Source organism: Pleurodeles waltl, chromosome 3_2, assembly GCF_031143425.1.
Source record: "Pleurodeles waltl isolate 20211129_DDA chromosome 3_2, aPleWal1.hap1.20221129, whole genome shotgun sequence".
Lineage (NCBI taxonomy): Eukaryota > Metazoa > Chordata > Amphibia > Caudata > Salamandridae > Pleurodeles > Pleurodeles waltl.
The window spans coordinates 79,049,701-79,069,061 of NC_090441.1; positions in this window are offsets into that span (position 1 = coordinate 79,049,701).

Below are 19,361 nucleotides of genomic sequence, written 5' to 3' on the forward strand. Positions count from 1 at the left end.
AGACAGCTAGGTGCCCCCTTGATTAGATTAGGAGAGGGCAGGAGAGGGGTGTGTTTATGATTTTTAGCCACACCAGTGGGTGGGCTCAGCCAGATCTCTCCTCCAAAAATCAGATTCATCCATTTTTAGAGACTGTTGCCTTCTGGGATGGATTTTTGCCACACTTCCCAGGAAGTGGTCATCACAGGGGGACGACCCTGTCCCTGATTGGAGAACCAGGGCCCCCCTGCTTTTCACCCAGAAGCAAGGATAAAACTGGCAGACCTGCACCCACTCCTCAGATCCCCACCAAATTTCAAGAAGAAGGAACTACAAGGAGAAGAAGGACTGCCCTGCTGGACCCCTGGCCTGCACCTGGACCCTGCACTCAGAAAGACTGCACCAGCTGCACACTTGGGCTTCACCATAAGAAGGACTTTGCCTGGCTTCAACTGGTTCAAGGAGGGACTCCCTGTTTGCTACAGGTGAAAAATTGCTATCCAGAGTCCCCTGCACCAACTCCTGAAAAAGTGACCAGCTGACCACTGTCCAGTGGCCAAAAAGGAGTTTGCGCCAGGTGCATTCTGGGAGTTGAAGTCTGCACTTCCCAAGGACCATCCCAGAACTTCTGGACCCTTGGGGTGAGCTGTGGACCCCAAAAGAACCTTGAAAGAACATCTGGGTGAAGCCCCAGAAGTTTGGAAAAGATTGGAGAATTTTTTAAAAAAAGCTCCATAAAGTGACCGACCCGACGCGGAAATTCTAGCCGGCTTGCCTCAACCGCGACCCGGCCTGACTTCGTGGTTCGTCCCGGTAAAGAAAAACATCCAAAAAAGAGACTAAGTCCGAACGTAAAAAGTTGACCGGGACCTTCCAGCCATCGTATCCGAGAAGGGCTCCACGGACGTCGGATCAAGATCCAGGTTTACCCCGGTCGAAGGATTTTCATCTCGAAAAAACGACTAAGTCCGAAGGTAAAAATCACCACCGAGGAAACCGACTTCGCGTATCCGGACAAGGGCTCCAGGAGGTCGGATCCAACTGGCAGGTTCGTCCCGGGGAAGAAAAACATCAAAAAAGAGACTAAGTCAGAAGGTAACTTTTTAACCGAGGCCTCCCGCGACTTGTAGCCGAGCAGGGCTCCATCGCGGTCGGCCTGAAAGTTTGACTTTGCCCCGGTCCTGGTGCAACCAGATGACCCGATTGGCGCTTTTTGTTTCTAAGCGCTAGAAATTAATAATACTTTAAAAATTCATATCTCCGGTTCCCCTGAACCGATTTTAATCGTTTTTGTGTCATTTTAAAGATAAAAATATAAGCTATTTTTATAAATTGGTTTTGGATTTTTAAACTGTTTCCTGTGTTTTATTTAATTACTGTTTTGTGATATTTGAATGCTTTACACTTTGGGGGTCATTACGACCCTGGCGGAACAAGTCCGCCAGGGCCGTGGGACGCGGTGGCACCGCCGACAGGCCGGCGGTGCCCCGCGGGGCATTCTGACCGCGGCGGCTCAGCCGCGGTCAGAGAAGGGAAACCGGCGGTCTCCCGCCGGTTTCCCGCTGCCCCAAAGGAATCCTCCAAGCCGGCGCAGCATGCTGCGCCGGCATGGGGATTCCGACTTCCCCTCCCGCCATCCAGTTCCTGGCGGTTCTCCCGCCGGGAACCGGATGGCGGGAGGGGGAGTCGCGGGGCCCCTGGGGGCCCCTGCCGTGCCCATGCCTATGGCATGGGCACGGCAGGGGCCCCCGTAAGAGGGCCCCTAAAAGTATTTCAGTGTCTGCAAAGCAGACACTGAAATACGCGACGGGTGCAACTGCACCCGTCGCACCTTCCCACTCCGCCGGCTCTATTACGAGCCGGCGTCATCGTGGGAAGGGAGTTTTCCCCTGGGCTGGCGGGCGGTCTTGTGAAGTCCGCCCGCCAGCCCAGGGGAAAACTCGGAATACCCTCCGCGGTCTTACGACCGCGGAGCGGTATTTCGGAGGGGGGAAGCCTGGCGGGCGGCCTCCGCCGCCCGCCAGGCTCGGAATGAGGGCCTTTGTCTCCTAAGTTAAGCCTTGACGCTCGATGCCAAGCTACCAAGGGTAGAGCTGGGATTAATTTACTGAGACCTAACTGTACCTATGTTTCAGGTAGAGTTTAAAACTCTTTACCTGAACAAGTTATATTAAATCCCACAACTGTAAGTTGTGGGATTTATTACAGCAATTCATTTGATACTAAACTCGAGGTATCTGACGCTTAAGGAGACTTTGTTAAAATAAAGCCTCCTCATTTTAGCCTTTGGAGGCCAATCACTACAGTGAGGGAAAAACAAATGTGGCTATTCTACCTCACCAGGGCTTATACAACTATTTTTATAAGGTTTCTGCTTATAGTTACATGGCACCCAACCATAGGGGCACATAGGGCACACCTTAGGGGTGACTTATATGTAAAAATAAGGTAGCTTAAGACTTTGGAAGTACTTTTATTTCCAAAGTCGAATTTGCATATAACTTTAGTTTAAAAGCATCCAGGATGGCAGGCCTGCCTTTAAAATGACACTGGGCACCTCGGCAGTGCACATATGGGTGCACCACCTATGCTGGGGTCCCTAAACCGACATGCCCTACCATATACTGGGGACGTATAGGTAGGTTGGCTTAGCCTATTATAATTAGCCTAATTTGCATACTCATTTTACAAAGAGCACCAGTCCTGGGTCTGGTTATCAGTACCCAGGGCGCCATCAGAGTCAGGAAAACACTAGCAAAAAGTGAAAGATGGGGGCAAAAGTTAGGAGGCCTCTGCAATCAGCCCTGTTTTCTCACATCACCCCTAAGGTAGGCTGTAAGTAGCCCCATGGGCAGGGTGCATTGTATTTAAAAGGTAGGACATGTACTGGTGTGTTTTACATGTCCTGATGGTGAAATACTGCCAAATTAAGAATTTACTATTGCAAGGCCTATCTCTCTCATAGATTAACATGGGATTGCATTTAAATTCCTCTTGAGTGTAAGTTCCCATTGGGAGCAGATAAAGATATGGAGTTCCTGTTACTGAATGCACATTTTCAAAATACAACTTTTATAGAGTTAGCTTTTAGATTGTCTGTTTGAAAATGCTACTTTTAGCAAGTGGGCATTTTCTTGCTTAACCATTCTGTGCCTCTGCATGCCTGTGGAATACACGTTTGGGTCAGACTGAAAGTTGGGCTGTTTGTGAATTCCCTCTAGACAGTGACACAAAGGGAGCTGAGGTGTGTCCTGCATAGCCTGATGAGTCTCCTGGCTAGGAGCAAACACCTGCACCTGTGCCAGTCCTCACACAATGCAGTCTCCAACCCCCTGGAGTGTGTCTGGGGCCAGGTCTGGGCAAGGCAGGATCATGTGAACAACACAGACTTTCCTTTGAGGTTTGCCTACTTCAAATGCAGAAATGAGTATAAGTAGTGGACCCAAAACTCCAGACATTTACAACATTTATGGATCAAGAGCAACCTTTGCCAAGGAGAAGAGCTGGAGGAGGAGTACTACCTCTTTGCTGTGTGTGCTTTGGTGTGTTGGCCTGCAGTTGCTGCTTCTGCCTTAAAGAGGACAACGACTGGATGTTGCTGTGTATCCTGCTTGTGAAGTTTCTCCAAGGGCTTGAAGTAGAGCTTGCCTCCTGTTGGAAGTCTCAGGGATATCAAAGACTTCAGATTCATCTGCCTACATCACTGAGAACTGTGTGTTTTGTGCTGCAACAGAAGAAAAATCACCACGACGCCATCAACAACGCTGCTGCCTGCACCGTGACCTGACGATGCCGCAGGGAGCCGTGCCCCGTTTCGCACCGCAACCCTGGGCTCACTGACACCGCCACATGACGTTGTCACTGAGACGCTGCTTCCACCGAGACCTGTGGGCCCCGCCCTCTGCATCGCCTCACTCACACCGCAACCTTGGTATCCCCGACAATGACGCTCCACGCTGATTTTGGCACCGCTGCCTGCTCAGTGGCATGAGGACACCGCTCGTGAGGTCCACAAGCACCGCCCCGCCCCGCACCGCAGCCCCGGTCCACCGACGCCATCGGCTCCAGCATCAACATACGCCCCTGTCTGTACCACGACCCGTGGACACTGCACAAAGCCCCTATGAAATGCTGGTCGACACCGGGCCATCGCTGAGCTCTTTGGGGGATGGGCAAATACCACCTTCAGATGTTAACACCGTTGTTCAGGGCTTTGATGGTGCCCCCATAAGTCTCCCATTATCTGAACCTCTTTCTGTCTCCCATGGCCCCATCAAAGTTACACACGTTTCTACTCAGCCCGGCCAGGATCTCCTCTGTAAATTGAGAGCCACAATTCGTTGTGACCCTAAAGGAATATACCTATTCCTCCCCAGTGATAAACTGCACAGCCTCTGCTCCACACTGACAGCTACCCCATTTGAAGATAATGGACTCAGCATACCTTCCTATTTGAAGGGAGTACCTGTTTATTTATGGTCTACCCATCCAAATGAAGTTGGATTACTGAAGTCCGCCCATCCTGTTCAGATTACCTATAGTACTGATCACCCATTACCTTGCAAACCACAGTATTCTCTCCCAATGGAAGCCATTAAGGGCATATGCCCTATCATTGAGTCTCTCTTGCAACAGGACATGTTGGTTCCTTGTACCTCACACTCCTGTAAAGAAGGCAAAATCCATACCAGACGGTACCCCTCAGTACCGTTTTGTTCAGGACCTTAGAGCAGTGAACACATTTTTAATCCCCCGCACTCCAGTGGTTCCCAATCCAGCAACTATACTTACCGCTATTCCTGTGGCGAACACTACCCACTTTTCCATGGTGGATCTTTTCTGAGCGTTCTTCACCATCCCAGTGCATTCCGATTCTCAATTCTTATTTGCATTCAACTTTGAGGGCCACCAGCTTTCCTGGACTAGGCTCCCCACGGGGTATTGTGAGAGTCCAATAACCTTCTTCCAGATATTGAAAGAAGATTTGCAGGATCTTGAGCACCCAGGAGTATCTGTCCTGACACTGTACGTGGACGATCTTTTGTTGTCCAGAGTCTCTGCTGAAAGTCTGCCATTCTGACACCCTTGCCCTAATTACTGAGCTTGCTGGGCAGGGCCAAAAGTGTCACTCTCCAAGCTTCAGTTTTGCCTTCCAGTGGTCATATATCTAGATCATGTCATCTTGTATGAGTCCACCTCCATGAACCCTGACTGCGTGCAAGCAGTGCTCTCCATTCCCAAGCCTGTCATCAAGCGACAAGTGTGCCCGTTTCTAGGTGTGGCTGGATATTACCATTGTGGATCCCAAATTTCACTCTGATTGCTAAACCACTGTTTACACTGATCACTGACAATGCCCCAGACCCACTACAATGGACCCCTTTAGGGGAGGACACCATTATTGCTCTTAAGCAAGCCCTGGCCTCAGCCCCTGCTCTGGGTCGCCCTGACTACAAAAAACATTCACGCTGTACTGCCATGAGCATAAGGGACTGGCCTCTGGAGTCCTTACACAGCTCTTTTTGGACAAAGACCAGTGGGCTACTATTCTGCCCTTTTGGACACTGTGGCCTGGGGCATGCCACCAAGCCTTCGTGCGGTTGCTTTAGCAGCCACCCTCGTGGAGCGAGTGGCTGATGTTGTCCTGGGACATCCACTGACTCTTGCAGTGCCATATGCAGTTGCAGCACTGCTTCTCCGCTCTAGTACCCGGCATCTCTCAGTCAAGCACCAAACCCACTAAGAAGAGGCCTTTCTTGGAGACACAAACCTCACAATAGTTAGGTGCACCACCCTCAATCCTGCAACTCTTTTACCTACTGCAGAGGATGGAAAGCCTCATGATTTCACCTAAGTCATGGCCATCACTACCACTCCACGTCCAGACCTCACTGGCACGCCACTGCCCAATGCAGACTCTATTCTCTATGCTGACGCTTCTGCTTTGTGGGACAATTTTGATGCATTATGCGTTGGCTACGCGGTGTGTTCACAATCCACTACACTAGAGGCTGCTGCCCTCCCACAAGCCTGCAGTGCTCAAGTTGAAGAACTGGTTGCTCTCACTAGAGCATGTGAATTGTCTGCTACAACTCGGGTCACTATTTACACTAATTCATGGTATGCTATTAATGTCTGTCAGCTGTGGAAGATGAGAGGGTTTCTTATGCCCTCTGGTCCCACTATTTCTCATGCTGTACTTATTGAAGCTCTGCTTGATGCTATTCACTTCCATGAAGAAACTGCAGTTGTCCACTGTCGTGCCCACACTAGAAAACAGTCAGATATAGCCCATGGTAATGCCCGATCAGATGCTGCTGCACGCCCTGCTGCATTGCAGGGGACTGCTGCCACTTTCCCTTACTTAGGTGCTTTACAAAAAACCCTACCTCATTCTGTCTCTGACCTGCTTGCAATGCAACAGAAGGCCACTACTGAACTTACAGCATTTTGGACTTCCCAAGGCTGCACCCCAGACCCCGCTTTGAAATTGTATGTTTCCCATGATGGTAGGCCAGCCATTACTCCTGTATTTCAACGACAGCTGGCAGATGCGTTTCATTCAATGTCACACATGTGCAAGGGGGGAATTGGAAATGAGACACTGAAAGATTGGTATGCCCCTGGGATACACCAGATAGTGAAGGAAGTGACCCACAACTGCATCACATGTAGGAGGAATAACCCATAAGGGGCACCGAGACAGCAAGTGGAGGGTGCAAAGCAGTGGGCAGGATGGCCAATGCAGCAGCTTCAGATTGACTTTATAGAGCTACTGCCCTCACAAAGCTACAAACATGCTAGTAATGGTGGATAAAATGTTGGGGTGGCCGGAGGCCTTCCCATGCAGGAAAGTGGATGCAAGAACTACAGCAAAAAGCTCATGTTTGATGTTTGATGTCAATCCCTGTTGCGGGGTACCAGAATCTACAGACTCCAGTAATGGACCCCATTTCATAGCTCACGTGTTTAAATACATTCTTAAGTGTCTAGGGATTTCTCAGAGTCTGCACACCACTTATCATCCCAAGTTCTCGGGGGCAGTTGAGAAGATGAACGGGCAAATCAACAATAAACTGGCCAAAATGTATCAAGAGACAGGACTCAAATGGCCAGAAGCTCTCCCTGTGATCCTTATGAACATTAGACTCAGTCCCAGCAAGAAGCATGGATTAACCCCTTATGAAATCATGTTTGGAAGGCCATTTCCACCCCCGGAGCACTTTAGACTTCCATTTGTTTCTCTCATGGGTGGGGAAGAGGACCTGGTGCAGTACTGCAGAATGATGCAAAGGGCTCTGACCAAATATCATGATCTTGCTAAAAGTGCTCAACCTCTCCCTCTTGCAGTCCCTGCACACGACTGCAGCCAGGGGACTGGGTCTGCATGAGGGAGTTCAGACGGAAAGACTGTCTCAATCCAAGGTGGAGTGCATCCTGCACAACCAACCTGGATTCATTTGACATATGTTAAGAGGAGTCCAGCGCCACCAGATGCTGTAGAGTGAAGTCTAGACAATGAATTCTTGAAGAGTGGTTCTAGTCTGCACCTGCCGAAAACGAGACTGAAGGGGACACCACAGGGCAGGACTGGGAAACTGCCCCAGAAACAGACGACTACGAACCAGGACGAGAAGTAGACAGACCAGGACCAGAATTGTACAACAGCAAATTAATTGCGAAACTGCTCCACTGGTTCCCGGGGTAGTAAAGACTGAACATTCAATAGAACTTGCTATACCAAGACTTATAAAACTTTTTTTGAACATTCATATTTACTGAAATAACAAATTACAATAAAAAATTAAGTGGCAGGAATGTGTTGCTCTAATAGGCTTAATGGTTACCTGTATTACCACCTTGTTGCAGAAGCCAGCATTGCACCCCTTGATCAAGGTTCATGAGCAGTTTGCCAAAATTATAAGTCTTAAGAACTATTGGATCTGTTGACAACTGTCCAGGCATCCAGGGGACCCTATGGGGCTATATCCCACACCTGTGCGGATGGGAGAATATCAAGGAGATGTGTGCCATGCACCAGACATCACTTAGACGTGTACTGCAGGGTTAGAGGGGAAGCAGCCGCATTGCACCTTAAAATCTAATGACCAGGCCCAGTATGATTTGTCTCCCTCTCCTGGGGAAAACTCTGCCCAAGACAAGTTCCCACTGTGCTTTCAACATCAGTTGCTGGGACGCAACCCAGATGCACATCATCTGTGAAACTTGAAGGAGGATGATTGTCTTAACCTGCTGGAGTTTGACGCAGTCACAGGGAACTGGGAGATAAAGGGGAGCGAGTTACAGAGTAGAGACTGGGTCACGGAGCCTCAACTACACAGTCCAGTATTGGAACCTGACTATAGATGGAGATACAGTGCTGGTGGCCCCTGAGGGGCCCATATATGACCCCTTGATTGAGGCCCCAGGTTCAAGCACTACCTCTCCACAAATAGTCTCTAGACTCCTGGAGTTTCCGCTCTGGACAGCTCGATGCTCATACACTTGGGTGAATGTCACTAGCTTGAAAACAGCCTGGCGAGACTACAGTTGGTGTAGCAGCTTCCATCATGATGTGCCAGGAAGGGTGGGCCTCCCTACTAGGGAATATTATGAGATGGGCATCCAGGTGCAAGGAGGCATGTAATTTATATGTGGTAATAGGGCCTATAGGTGATCCCCAAGGACTGGAAGGGAACATGCTCTTTAGGTTACCTTACTCCCAATATCATAGTAGTTCCACATGTGGCAGCTCATGAACCTCTTAATTTGGGAAGTTTTGCACACCTCTACAAAAAAGGTACCCCTGTATGGGAGACAGAATGTATTTTTTAAGATCCTTCAGATGTATGTCCCTGGATTTGGGATATATGACCTAGATCAAACTGTTGTCAACATTTCTGCAGACTTTGCCATTGCCTTCAATGCCACCAGGGATGCTATTCAATGACTGCAGGTGGAAGTTAACTCTTTCACACCCATGACAGTGCAGAACAGAGTGGCGCTTGATTTATTAACATCACAGTAGGGGTGCTTCTGCGGACTCATCAATGAATGTTGTTTTTACTAGATCAACAAATCTGGAAACGTGGAGATAGACATCACTATAATAAAGGGAGCTGTGGAAGTATTCACAAAGGGGGGGCCAGGGAAACCTTGAAGGCATAGATTTTTCATGGTTGTCTTCCTGGCTGCCCACAGGATGGATACAAAATGTGGTAGTAGCAATTATAGGCATTGTCATAGCCATCATTAGCTCTGCCGAAAAGGCCTGTTCACTCCACAATCAGCCATGCTATTGCCAGCAACAGAGCAAAAGATGACTTGCATGTATCGGAGGATGCAGGAGGACAAAGATAATGAAAGGCAAGAAATCAATGGACTGATGTCAATAAACGTGTAAGTGTGAGCCACCAGGAGCACAGGCTCCTTTGGCTCAAAGAGGGGCATTGAGAGGGAAAATTAAATGAAATATCAAACACCTATGCAATGAACTGTTGAACTCCTGACTGAACTTTTGGTACTGTGACCTATAGAACCTTTGACTACATGCAGATGAACACACACCTGCTTCTGCCTGCCTCTGACCCTGTGAGACCAATAGATTCGGCAGGAGTAGGACGGCCTGGAATGTGGTTGGCGTCAGATAAGAGGAATAGCAGGTTGCGGGGTTTCTTAAGGGTCACAAAAAATGCCAGAGCCCATCTCTCTGTTAATCTTGTTTCTAAAATATGTTTGATTTATGGTTTAAACTGACTTCTTGCATATTCCTGCCCACCATATGTAACCTGCAAAAAGAGTATAAATATGAGCTCAGACACGCTCTCAGACCTATGCTATGTCCACGACACTGCATTGTACAGTGCCTGACTGCTCATGCCAAGTTACCAAGGGGGTGAGCAGGGGTTATCTGAGCTAGGTATCTCCAATACCGTGAGTATAGTGAGGGGCCCTACTTGCACATGGTGAAAGGTGACTGCCAACTAGAGATCCCATTTCTAACAAACACCCTCTTGGCATAATTGATGCCAATGAAAGTGTCACTGAGCTGGAAAGCCAAAAAAGGGCACTCCATCCTTTTTTTCTGCCAGCATCTCTTCTGTCAGGGACTGCCCTTGAAACCATGGTGTTCAGACTCAGAAAAAGAAATATCCATTGTTGGGATGGAAACATCCTCTGCATAGTAATGGATGTGCACCCCTGCCCTGAAGTGCTCAATAGTACTGATATCTGGATCCCTAATGCTAATTTTTTTATTCATAGGAGAACAAGGATCATGCATGAACACCAGGACATAACTTGTATCACAGATCTCGGTCTTGTTGGACCAGGAGAGGCACCCAAAGTGCTACCCTCATAGTGGTGAGAGGCTGCCTTCATTCAGAGTTAAGCAGCACAAGTGCCATGGTGGCAACATACCTTGTAGTGAACAGTAGTCAAGAACAGAACCTTTCTAACCTGTGTCACTGGAATAAAGCCACAGGCTCACTCATTTTTCAAGTTCTGCTGCTATCTGCTTAACTCATCCTTTGCCTACATATGTGTGGTATGCAGTGCTACAGAGCACAGGAGTGCTGTGTCTGCACCTTGGTGTATGTGCGCCTGGGAAGGATACAGTACAGTGATAATGCAGTACTGAGCAGTGCATGCCTGGAGAGTGCATGTGCTGAGTGTATCTGAGCCTATGAGTGGTACAATACCTAGAGGATTTGGCACTGAGTAGTGAGTGCATAGTAAATGCATGTGCTGGATGTATGTGTGCCTATGAGTGTAAAGTACATGAAGGATACACTGCTGTGCAGTGCGTGCATGTTAAATGTATCTGCTGGATGTACGTTTGCCGATGAGTGGTACAGTACATGATGGATACAGTGTTGTCCAGCATGTGTAGTTTGTATACATACACTGGGTGTATGTTATGTTATGCAGATTTGTAGAGTGCACTGTCACCTAGGAGGATATCCTGGTGCTAAGTAGATGAGAGTTTAGACACATCTAAGACCTAGTGGGACTACTTGAAAAGCCAGGTCTTCAACTTCTTAAGGAAGTCGTTAAGTGAGGAGGAGGCTTTTATGTGTAGCATCAGGTTATTCTACACCTTAGAAGTGATGTAAGAGAAGGCATGACTTCAGGATCTGGTGTTCTGTATGATTAGGATTTGTGCAAGCAGGAGTCTAGCAGCAGATGTCATTGTTGAGGTATGGTGGACCATTGTTATGTAGTGTCTTGAAAGTGTGGGTGAGGAGTTTGTATTATGCTAGTTTGTGAATGGGGAGCCAATAGAGCTCTTCAGGTGGGGTTTGATGTGAGTGCAGCATGGGAGGTTGAGAGTGATTCTGGCCACTGAGTACTCACTGGCCTGCAGCCTTCCAGTGACTTGTTTGTTATTCCCGGCATAGAGTGTGTTCCCCTAGTCCAACTTCCTTGTGACCAGAGTGTGTGTGACATTTTTCCAGGTTCTGACTGGGAGCCATTTGAAACTCTTCCCTAGCATATTCAGGGAATAGAAGCATGATGCAGTGACAGCATTGACTGGGTAGTGACAAACTGATAGTGAAGAGCCGTTATCTTGAATACTGTGCCGACAAAAGAATGAATACGGAATTAAACAGGGGTGGTGGTCTGGCACTTCTTCTCACAGAGTTCCTTCATGCACAAAAGGAGGAGGAGTCAGCGGTGCAGAGCTGAAATGTGCGCTGTTGCTGCTTGGGCTGAGGCGGCCTGAAACTGAGGCGGACTCGGTGTGAGGAGGCCCGAGCAAAAGGGCAGTAATTGCTCGGTGGGCCCCCCTGCTGGGTCTGGACTACGAGGTGAGGGGGCTGATGGCGATATTTCTGGCAGTGGACTGCGGACCTCCCTGGTGAGAGACGCTGAAGCTGCAGTGAGCGGGTTGGACCCCCTCCTTGGGATATTGGTGGGGCTGTTGTGAGGCTGTGCAGAGGACAACAGAATAGGATCGGAGAAGTAAGAGGGCTGCCTGCATGCTGACCAGTGGAGAACGCAGCAGCAGTGCAGCCTGGGAGAGGTCTGTCTACCGGGAGTGCTCCTAGAGACCCCCCCATGCTGCGCAGTATTTGACTGTAAAGGGCTGCAGGCCTTGATTAGCGCTAATTGTTAAGACAACCTGGAAGATAGCTGCTGGTGCACTACACGGAGCGGCTACCCCCTTGCGTTCCTGGAACGCTGCTGTGGGGATCTTCCTGGTGATGCAGAATGCAATATGAATATAGGTCAGTGGCGGTGTTCCTTAGCCCCCCTGGCCCGTGTGGACAGAGCCCTTCGTTCGGCACCACTCCCTGCTGTCCAGCACTGACAAAGATGGACATTGCACTGTTGACATTTTTCTAAGCTTGTCACAGGACACTGATTGTGGGAAACTGAGTTTGCCCCCTTCAATATTGGTGCTGTTGGGAAGAGATGGTGATCCAGGGCTGGCCCGCCAGAGTGAAGGATGGCTGTGTCTCTGATCCCCCAGGGGACGCAGCATGTAGAGATGGCCCCGGCCCCCACCCTTCATGATGAAAAATTTGACAAAATCCTGGAAGCCATTGCGACCACTGGGCAGGAATTGCTTAATACAGTGGATGTGGTGGCAGTGGAGGTCAGCCTGCTACAAGAGGACTAGAAGAATCTCTCCGCAAGAGTAGCAAGCACAGAAAGTGAACTCAGAGACTTGTGACCATCGCTAACAGAGCTGGAAGGAAAAGTCAGGTCCCTCACCGACAAGGTCAGGGATCTGGAGTACTGAGCAGAAGATTCAGAGGGCCGGTCCCGACAGAATAATATTCGAATAGTGGGGGTCCCGGAGGTGGCGGAAAGATTAGACACTATCAAATTTTTTGAGACCTGGCTGGCCCAAACTGTGGGAGTGGAGGCTTTATCACCACACTTCATGGGATGCGCACACAGAGTACTGGCTTGCAGACCACCAGCAGGAGCGCCAACCAGACCAGTACTGGTCCGCCTTCTTAATAACAGAGACAAAGAAACAATAGTGCAAAAGATGCACACAGCGACGCCACTCCAGTATGAGAACTCCTGTATCTACTTGTTTCCAGACTAAACAGCTGCGGTCCAGTGTCAAAAGGCCTCTTTTGCGTGGGTCAAGAAATGCATGCGCCAAGCCAGCCTAACAAATTCCTTGTTATTCCAAGCCAGACTCAAGGTAACAGCCAAAGGCAGGTCTAGAAAAATCATAAAAACTTTACTAGACCTGAAGGTCGAGTAACTTAAATAATCTACTCGACCTAACTGTAATGTACTTGACCCGTAACTGGGTCCCAAATTGTGTGATCCTAGGCAAATAGTTTACAGAGTCGCCTTTTTTTCTTTCTCACATATGATTGCACCTTCAAATATGTGAGCTCAGCATTTCCGCAGTACAAAAAAATATCTTTTGTTTGATTAGGTAGACTGAAATTTGCTGCATGCATTACAAGAATCTAGCCACACATACCCATGACGTCTAGCCCACATAACCTAGGACTTCTTTTAGTTTATTAACAACATTGCCATCAGAGCAGGAGTATTTCTCAGTTTGTTTAAACACTCAATGTTAATGAATATATTACTAAACCATGGTGTGGTAACATATTGTCATCTACACACAGTAACTTTCCAAGAAATGTCTAAAAACCTCTCTACTAACTTGCAGCTTTACTTTATATAGTGTATTAACAATCTTTGAAAATTGGGTAGAGTATTCTGATTTGTTTTCATCCTTTTAAAATATTTTTTTAATCACACAGATCTAAAAAAAAGGGCTTTCACAACTAATGAAATATATTTTGAAATGTTTGCACAAATGATCAAGTCATTTAAATGTTGTGTGTTAGGAAAAACCTGACACCCTATATCCTTTTATTTTACATTCTAAGCAGCAGGCCACACAGTTCACCTTACAAAGTCCTGGAACTCTGCAGTCAGAAGGAAAATTAATTGTAAGAAAAACTGACTTTTGACCTCTGTCTGTGAACACAAAACAAATGTGTCATTAGAACAAGATTTAAAGGCATCTTTTATTGCCCCTGCACTTTTCAACTGAACAGAACACCTGTTCAATGTGTCAACTCACCAGAAGGGACAGTAAGTATTAGAAATAGCTTGACCTGATCAAATAAGACTTGTCAATGCGAGTGGGTGAATGAATTTTTCGATCCCTGCAAAGGTACCAGTTTCTTCTTTACTGAACCCACGGACGCCTGGGAGTGGGTGGAGCAACGCAGATATGAGGTCTCCATTTCGTCATCACCGAATACGCACTCTAACAAGCCAAGAAGCATAGTAAGAAAACCCACGAAGAGCCTTGCAGAGATAGAGTGAAAGGAGCTCCCACCCCGGCCCAGGCACGTCTGGAACATAAGCAGCCACTGTCAGCTGCAACTGCACTATGGATGGACGAGGGACCGACCATGTCACAGATCAGTAACATATGGCTCACTGACTCAGAAGTCTCTGTCAGCGGGACTCCATCTGACACCCTGCCAGTGGTAACCCCGCAAACAGCGGACATGCTAATCTAGAAAGGCATTGGTAAAGGCTACTGGTTCCGCTGAGTAAGACTAATAAAACTGAGGACCATATTAACAAGAAAGTGGGGCATCACTAGTGATGCACCACTTTTCTTGTGGCTCCGTTGAGTCCCATAACACCACCACAATAGCGCCATATTTACAATATGGTGCACCATAGTCCATGTTAGGGGTTATAGTGTCAATTTTTTGATGCTATTGTAACGCTATATTGGATTAGCATAAAAAAAAATTACACTAATCCAGTTTAGTGCTAAGAGGCCCATTGAAATCAATGGGAGCCTCATTTTAATGCCTGCTTTAAGCAGGCGTTAAAAATGATGCTAGAAATAGCGCAATGGCATCTTGTAGATCCCATTGCGCCATTTTTAGCTACACTCTAACAAGGGAACACCCCATTTGCATATATTATGCATGATGTGGTGCAAATGTTTCACATGTTTCATGTGGTGCCACCTCGTAAATATGGTGCTATGGTAGTGGCCCATTAGTGTCACATTTGCGGCAAAAATGTTGCCGCAAATGTGGTACTAAGGGGCGCAAGGGATTGTAAATCTGGCCCTTAATGTTTGAGGTGAGATGTTGCATTCAGTTACATAACATGTTTTAGGAGTCAGGCGGCGAGGACACTGGGCGTCACACTGGTGCTGTTCTACAGGCCAACCAACCCCCCACCCTACTCCTGGGTGTCCACAGGTCACACTGCTGGGCAAAATGGAGACCCCATTGTTTGGGACTATGGTGGTCATTACAACCCTCGCGGACGGTGTTATAGCTGCGGTAATACCGCAAACAGGCCGGCGGACAAAAAAATGGAATTACGACCCTGGCGGAAACCGCCAACAAAGACAGCCACTTTAACACATCGCCCGCCAGGGCGTTACAGACAAACAGCGCGGCGGTCACCGCCAACAGACAGGCGGAAGACAATGTACCGCCCACACTATCACAACACACCAATCCGCCACCTTTTCCGGGGCGGATTCACCGTGGATAAAAACACGGCGGAAACAGCTTTTGCAATGGGAAAACGCTCACCTCAACACATCCCACGAGGAACGAGGACTCCATGGACCCGGAACTACAAATCTTACCTGCCCTTGCATTCCTGCTCATCTACGACCAACAGCGACGTAGGCACAGAACATACCGGTGAGTACTGCACCTACGACACGGGGAGGCAAAAGTTACGGGGACACCCACCAAACACCCCCACCCCCACCCTCGCATATTACAACATACACACCAATGCAGTCACAAAAATCACAGTAACAACCCACAACCCCCCCGGAAGAATGCAATGACAAAGCGAATAGCGCCCAAACTTTGTATTTAGCCAATATACAACTCATTAAAAAATATACGGATCTATATCACGAAATCTGTCAAAAATAAATGTACAAAACAAGAAGTAGTGCAGATATGTACACAACAATGTCCGTGCACCAACAGTCCAAAAATGCATGGGCGACGCCCACAATAGATACCTGACCAAAATCCGAGAGAACACTGCCGGGGCATCAGATAGAAACACTACAGGCACCTCAGGGGGAAGGGAAGGGGGGGGCACCTCAGCCACATGAATGCGAAGCCAGATCCACGACGGGGCTCCATGCCCATTGATGTATCCTGGGGAGTGCAAAGCCACAGTCTCTCAAGTCTCTACAGTGGGTGGGTTGCCCACTGTGCCATCCTGGGGAGTGCAAAGCCACAGTCTCTCAAGTCACTACAGTGGGTGGTTTGCCCACTGTGCCATCCTGGGGAGTGCAAAGCCACAGTCTCTCAAGTCTCTACAGTGGGTGGGTTGCCCACTGTGCCATCCTGGGGAGTGCAAAGCCACAGTCTCTCAAGTCTCTACAGTGGGTGGATTGCCCACTGCCATATCCTGGGGAGTGCAAAGCCACAGTCTCTCAGGTAGATGCAGGTCTCCACTGGTTCTGGAGGGGGACTGGTGCCCAGACTGGATGAGTCTCCCCGTGAAAGTACCTGTCCTGTCACTGTCCCAGCTGCACATGGGAGAACGATGCCTGATGTGCCGGACTATTCATACCCACACGGTCTTTGCCCTGTTCAGCGGTCTTCACCATGGCGGTCTTGGCCTTGTTCAGCGGTGCTTTGCCATGGCTGCCTATGGACTGTTCAGCGGTGCTTTGCCATGGCGGTCTTTGCCCTGTTCAGCGGTCTTCACCATGGCGGTCTTGGCCTTGTTCAGTGGTGCTTTGCCATGGCTGCCTATGGACTGTTCAGCGGTGCTTTGCCATGGCGGTCTTTGCCCTGTTCAGCGGTCTTCACCATGGCGGTCTTGGCCTTGTTCAGTGGTGCTTTGCCATGGCTGCCTATGGACTGTTCAGCGGTAGCCTAAGATGGCGGTTCAGATACTGACATTGGTGTGTGGCATGACGTTCCATCATTGCCCAGCGGGGCTGTGAGATTCTGGACCCTCCTGGGCTGTGACTCCGGCGGTTGCGGTGGTCTCCTGACCAGTAACGATACTTGAGCCCTCCTGGGCTATGACTCTGGCGGTGGTCTCCTGACCAGTAACGATACTTGAGCCCTCCTGGGCTATGACTCTGGTGGTGGTCTCCTGACCAGTAACGAGGGTGCTGGCGGTTGTGTCTGGACCGCCGGAAATGATGGCGTACTTCTCCGCCGTGACACTCACAACAGGTTGGGGAGACTTCCTCGGGACCTTCCCCACCTTCTTTTGAGTTACAGATGACTCACCAATCGCCTTGGATCCCATTTCACTGTTTGTACCACCAGGAGTCTTGACACGGTCCCGTCGTCCAATCTCCAATTTCAGAACCTTCACAGGGGATGGGCTGACAGTGCCTTGGCTCCGGGTCCTACTGCCTGCCCTGGTGAACGGGGCACTCCAAAAACCTGGCACACGCACCACTGGTACTGGAGGCATTTTGGCTGAGGCACTATGACGGGACTGATGAATTGGAGGGGGGTGTGGGGGCAAAAAGGTCAATTTGACATAGGGACAGTTTCTGACGTACACTGGGATGGGTAGTTGGAGGGGCTCTGGGAGTGGAGGAAGAGGAGGTGGTTGTAGGAGGTGTCACTTTAGGTGTTTTGGGTGCAGGTGCAGGTACTGGAGGCTGTCGTGAGGTGGATGGATGTTGGGTGAGTGATTGCCGGCGTTTGTGTCCTTTGGGAGGGGGCGTCACAGACACACTGGGAGAGGACACAGGGGACGTGTATATGGCAGTGGAGGTGGTGAGTGCAGGTGAGCGGCTTGTGGTGCTGGGTGTCCTGGTGCGAGTCCTAGTGCCTGTAGATGTGGTGCATGCAGGTGTGTGTGTAGACGAGACTGGGAGGGAGGAGGGAGAAGAGGAGGAGGGGGACACAGTGGAGACAGTGGATGTTGCTGTGTCTGTATGGGTCTGATGCTTGTGTGAGTGCTTGTGGTGAGTGTGGTGCCTATGTTTGCCTGAGCTACTTTTGGGTGTTGACTTGTGTGCATGCTGGTCTGTAGGTGTGCTTGGGATGGGCTGGGGTACAGGGGATTGGGTCTGGGTGGAGGAAGTTGGAGGGGGGAGGCTGGACACAGGGACAATGGCTGCCATCACTGCTGAGGCCAGAGATTGCAGGGTTCGCTGAAGGACAGCCTGACCAGAATGAATGCCTTCCAGGAATGCATTACCGTGTTTCAACTCTCGTTCTACACCCTGGATGGCATTCACAATGGTAGACTGCCCAACAGTGAGTGACCTGAGGAGGTCAATGGCCTCCTCACTGAGGGCAGCGGGGGTGACAGGGGCAGGGCCTGAGGTGCCTGGGGCGAAGGTGATGCCCACCCTCCTGGGTGAGCGGGCACGGGGCGAACGCTGAGGGGCTTCTGGGAGGGCGGTGCTGGTAGGGGAGGTGGCGGCTGTACCTGTAGAAGTGGGGCGCACAGATGGTGCCGCCACCACAGGGGAGCTCCCATCGGGGGACGAGTCCGAATCACTGTTTGGTGATCCTGTGGCCGACGTGAAGCTCCCCTCGCCCTCCGTCCCACTGGTGAAATCAGAGTCTGTGGTGTGGCCCTCCATGGCCATGTGGGATGCAGCTCCCTCGTGCTCCGGTGCCACTGTACCTCCGCCTGATGATGCTGATGTACAGAAGGACAGGGAGAGCAGAAAAAGGGTGGAGACAGAAGAAAGAGAGTTTTAGTGCATGGCATACCACTACCGTTGGCGGACAAGACAAACGCAGCAGCCCCCTGCATTACGCCGTGCTCCTGCCCTCTGCACATGCAATTCCTGGGAAATGGCCTACATGGCAATGGTAGACATCTGCCCACATGGATGGCAAAGGGGCAACTATACATCAATTTGCCTTTTTTTTTAGCTGGGGTAGAGTGCCACATAGCCTACATAACAGAGGGGCCTTGCCTACCTAACTCGCCCTGGCCTAGGGACACCCACAGCCCACCACCCCCACCCAGACAGCTCCACAGCACGCAAAGTCCATTGCATGAGGTTGAACTCACCCCCTTGTGTCTGCTGTGATGTCCTTAAGCGCCCATCCAACTCCGGGTAGGCCTCCGCCAGGATCCGGAACATCAGGGGGGTCATGGTGCGACGGGCACCCCTCCCACGTTGGGAGGCCATCCCCAGCTGAGCCTCCGCCGTCTTCTTGCTGCAGCGGCGAATGTCCTCCCATCTCTTCGGGCAGTGGGTGTCCCGTCTCTGGTGGGCCCCCAGGGTCCGGACCTCCTTGGCGATGGCATGCCAAATGTCCCTCTTCTGGTGGGCGCTGACCTACATGACATGCAGAAGGAAAGAGGAACAGTCATTACCTACTGCACCGTCGTTGTAATTGGCCCCCTCCCAACTCTATCCCTGTGGCCCATTCATC